Below are 4,310 nucleotides of genomic sequence, written 5' to 3' on the forward strand. Positions count from 1 at the left end.
GGCTGTTCAGGGAAGTCACCGCAGCTTCTCCCATCCCTCTCCTCCTGCAGGGAGCTCTAGCGGCTGCAAGGGGCAGCTTCAGTCTCAGCAGCATTTGCTCGGATTCTCCTGGGGTTCCACGGTGTGGTCTTGGAGGGTATAAGGGGAGGGGCCCTGGGGGTTGGGAGTTGGGGGCTGTACATCAGCCTCGGTTTTGCAGCTAGAGCCAATAAAAATCAACTCTTGTTTCTTTTCAGTCCCGTCCCGCTTCTCTACTTTCTGTCTTGATGATGACTGGGCCCTGTCGCCAGCCAGCCATGGGGAGCTCACTGCTTTCCTAGGCAAGGCCATTCAGGGAAGTCACCGCAGCTTCTCCCCTCCCCGCCCTCCTGTAGGGAGCTCCAGAAGCTGCAAGAGGCAGCTTCTTGTTTCTCCCAGTCTACCGCCCAACACCTGGGGTTCTGACCTGTGGTAGCTCTTACATGCAGATCCCACGCTCACACACGCTGGTGTGTAGTTTGGGTGTTTTTTGTTTTGTTTTGTTTTGAGTTTTAGATGTTCAGCTTATTGTTGTTTCAAGGGGAGAGATGTGAGGACGTCTCTCACTCTGCCATGTTTTTTCAGAAGATTAACTGGTAAATTTTGGTCATTCACACTTATTGGGATTACTGTTATGCTTCAACTCAACTGTGCTTTTCATTTTCCTTGTACATATTTTTTACTCTTTTGCTGCCCCTTTCTTTTTTAATTTGTTAACTTTCTGAGTTGTGTGCTGATTTGGAAGTTATGTAATGCTTTTCTTTCAGTTGTTATTCTTGAAATTATAGTTGATTTTATGTTTGAAATTCACTGATATCATAATCCCCATCCCAAATAATTTAAGACGTTGGAAGAGTGCTTCTCAACCTTTAATATACATATGAATCACCTGGGAATGTTAAAATGCAGATTCCAGTTAAAAAAGTGTGAGATGAGCCTGGCATTTTACATTTATAAGCTCCCAAGAGATGCCATGCTACTGAGAAGCAAGGCCTTAGAATTAGTAGACATTTGGGTTTGTTCCACTTTTTGGATAATATGAATAATGCTGCTATGAGCATTTTTCATGTACAATTTTTTATATGGACATATACCTTTGGTTCTCTCAGGTTTATACTGAAGCATGAAATTTCTGAGTCATTTTATAATTCTGTTTAATCTTCTGAGGAAATGACAGACTTTTCCAAAGTGGCTGCAAAATTTTACATTCCCAGCAGCAGTGTATAAGAATTCCCAATTCTCCATTTCCTCACTAACACTTGTTATTGTCCACCTTTTTGATTATAATAATGCTAGAGGGTGTAGTATCTCACTGTGGTTTTGATCTGCACTTCTCTGGTGGTAAATGATGTTGAGCATCTTTTTATTTGTCTGTTAGCCATTTGTATATGTTCTTTAGAGAAATGTCTATTCAAATCTTTTGACTATTTTTTCATTGGGTTGTCTTTTCATTTTCAAGTTATAAGGATTCTTTATATATTGTTTACTAGACCCTTATCAGATAAATGATTTGCAAATATTTTCTCCCATTATGGGTTATCTTTTTACTTCATTGATGGTGTCCTGTGATGCACAGACATTTTTAATCTTGATGAAACTTATCTATTTTTCTTTATTTTTTTATTTTAGGCGAGGTAACCCTTGGTTGACCTCGCAGATTGCAAGGATCTTGTCAGCTTACAATCCTTCTTTATTTATTTGTTTGTTTGTTTATTTATTTATTTAGTTTATTTATTTAACGCCTACAGCACCTGGTCTTCCTAGGTGGTCTCCCATCCAAGTACTAACCAGGATCAACCCTGCTTACCTTCTGAGATCAAATGGAATCGGGCTTGTTCAGGATAGCATGGCCGTAGACAATTTTTTAATTTTATTGCTTGTACTTTTGATGTCATATCTAAGAAACCACTGTATAATCCAAGGTCACAAAGACTAACACCTGTAGTTTCTTCTAAGCCCCTTAGCTCTTATACCTAAGTCTATGATCCATTTTGGGTTCGTTTTTGATACAGTGCAAAGTAGAAGTCCAATCTAATTCTTTTGAAAGTGGATATTCAGTTGCTCTAGCGCCATTTACTGAAAAGACGCTTTTTTCCCCATTTAATTGTCTTGCTATCCATGGCATCCAATTTTATTTCATTGACCTATATGCCCAACCTATGCCAGTAACACATTGTTCTGATTACAGTAGCTTTGTAATCAAGCTTTGTAGTAACAATTGAAATCGGGAATTGTGAGTCTTTCAACTGTCCTTTTTAAGATTGTTTTGGCTATTGTGGGTTCCTTGAATTTCCATATAATTTCAAAATCAGTTGTTAATTCCTGAGGTTAAAAAAAAGGCCTGGTAGAATTTGGACATGGAGTGCACTGAATCTGCAGTTCAATTTGGAGAGTAATGCCAACATAACAATATCTTCCAATCCATAAGCATGGAATGTATTTCCATTTATTTAAATCTTATTTCTTTGAATGTTTTGTAGTTGCCAAAGAACACCTTGCACTTTCATTAAATTTATCCCTAAATAATTTATTCCTTTCAATATATTGAAAATGGAATTGTTATCCAAAGAAAATCAAAACAATAATTCGTAAAGATCTATGCACCCCAATATTCATGGCAGCACAATTTACAATAGCCAAGATATGGAAGCAACCTAAATGCCCATCAACAGAAAATTGGATAAAGAAGTTATGGTTCATATATACAATAGAATATTACTCAGCCATTAAAAAAAAAATGAAATCCTACCATTTGCAATGACATGGATGGACCTAGAGGTTATTATGCTGAGTGAAATAAATCAGAGAAAAATAAATACCATAAGATTTCACTTATAAGTGGAATCTAAGGAACAAAAAGAACAAACTAATCAAAACCAGACTCACAAATATACTGGATAATTTGGTGATGGATAGAGGGGTAGGGCTTGGGGGTTTGGGAGAATGGGGTGAAGGGTTAAAGTAGTACAAATTAGTAGTTGATAGATGGTCACGGGGATGAGAATCATGGCATAGGGAATGCAGTTAGCATTAATATGTTGGCTAGGTAGAAGGCCAGGCGAGGGAAGGAGCAATTGGGGGATCTTTTTATGAACTATATAGATGTCTAATCAATGTAATGTATACTTGAAACTAATTAAAATAAATAAATATTTTTTTAAATGGAATTGTTCTCTAAATTTCATTTTCATATTATTCATTGCTGGTGAAAAAAATACAACTGAATTTTCCCTTTCCAACCTGAACGTCTTTCCTTTTCTTGCCTAATTGTCCTGGTTAGAATCTCCAGCAAAAAAGTTGAATGAAATGGTGAAAGTAGCCATCTTCCTGATCTTTGAGAGAAAACTTTCAGTCTTTCACCTTTATTATGATGTTAGCTGTATTTTTTTTACTAGATGTCCTTTGTCAGGCTGAGGAAGTTCCCTTTGATTCCTAGGTTATTGAATGTCTTTTATCATGAGGTGTTGAAATTTGTCAAATACTTTTTCTGTGTCTATTGAGATAATCATGTGGGTTCTTTCCATTACTCTATTAATATGATGTACCACATTGACTGACTTTTCTATGTCGAACCAACCTTAAATTTCTGGGCTATATCCCACTTGGATCATGATGTATAATTCTTTTTTCTATGGTGCTGAATTCAATTTGCTATTATTTTGTTAAGGGTGTTCATAAGGGATATTGGTCTGCAGTTTTCTTCTTTGATAATGTGTTATCTTGTTTTGGTATTAGCATAATACTGACCACACAGAATAAGATTTAAAATGTTCCCTTCTCTTCCATTTTTTGGAAGAATTTGTAAGAATCAGTGTTAATTCTTCTTTAAATGTCTGCTAGAAATCACCAGTGAAGCTATCTGGTCCTGAGATTTTTTTGGTGAGATTTAAAAAATATATATTGATTCAATCTCTTTAATTTTATGAGTGTCTTTAGATTTTCTATTTCTTCTTATATTCAGTACTCTGTGTCTTTCTAGGAATTTGTCCATTTTAACTAGATTATGTAATTTATTGGCATATAAGAGTTCATGGTGTCCTCCTACAATCCTTTTTATTTCTCTAAGATAGTAACATACCCTCTTTCATTCTTGATTTTAGTAATTTGAATCTTATTTTTTTCTTGGTCAATCTACCTAAAGGTTTGTAAATTTTGTTAATCTTGAAGAACCAACTTTGGTTTTATTGATTTTTCTCTACTATTTTTCTATTCTTTATTTCATTTCTTTCTACTCTAATCTTTATTTTCTTCCTTCTGCTTGCTTTGGATTTAGTTTTTTTCTAGTTTTTTTT

The 4,310-nt window shown here is 35.6% G+C and overlaps 1 protein-coding gene and 1 pseudogene across 1 annotated transcript in view; both read right to left on the reverse strand.

Moving 5' to 3' along the window:
* SYN2 (synapsin II) overlaps positions 1–4,310 on the reverse strand; it is a 175,514-nt gene that overhangs the window by 100,026 nt on the left and 71,178 nt on the right.
* LOC111745991 lies at positions 1,758–1,876 on the reverse strand (annotated as a pseudogene).

The sequence above is a fragment of the Pteropus vampyrus genome, unplaced genomic scaffold, assembly GCF_000151845.1.
Source record: "Pteropus vampyrus isolate Shadow unplaced genomic scaffold, Pvam_2.0 Scaffold171, whole genome shotgun sequence".
Lineage (NCBI taxonomy): Eukaryota > Metazoa > Chordata > Mammalia > Chiroptera > Pteropodidae > Pteropus > Pteropus vampyrus.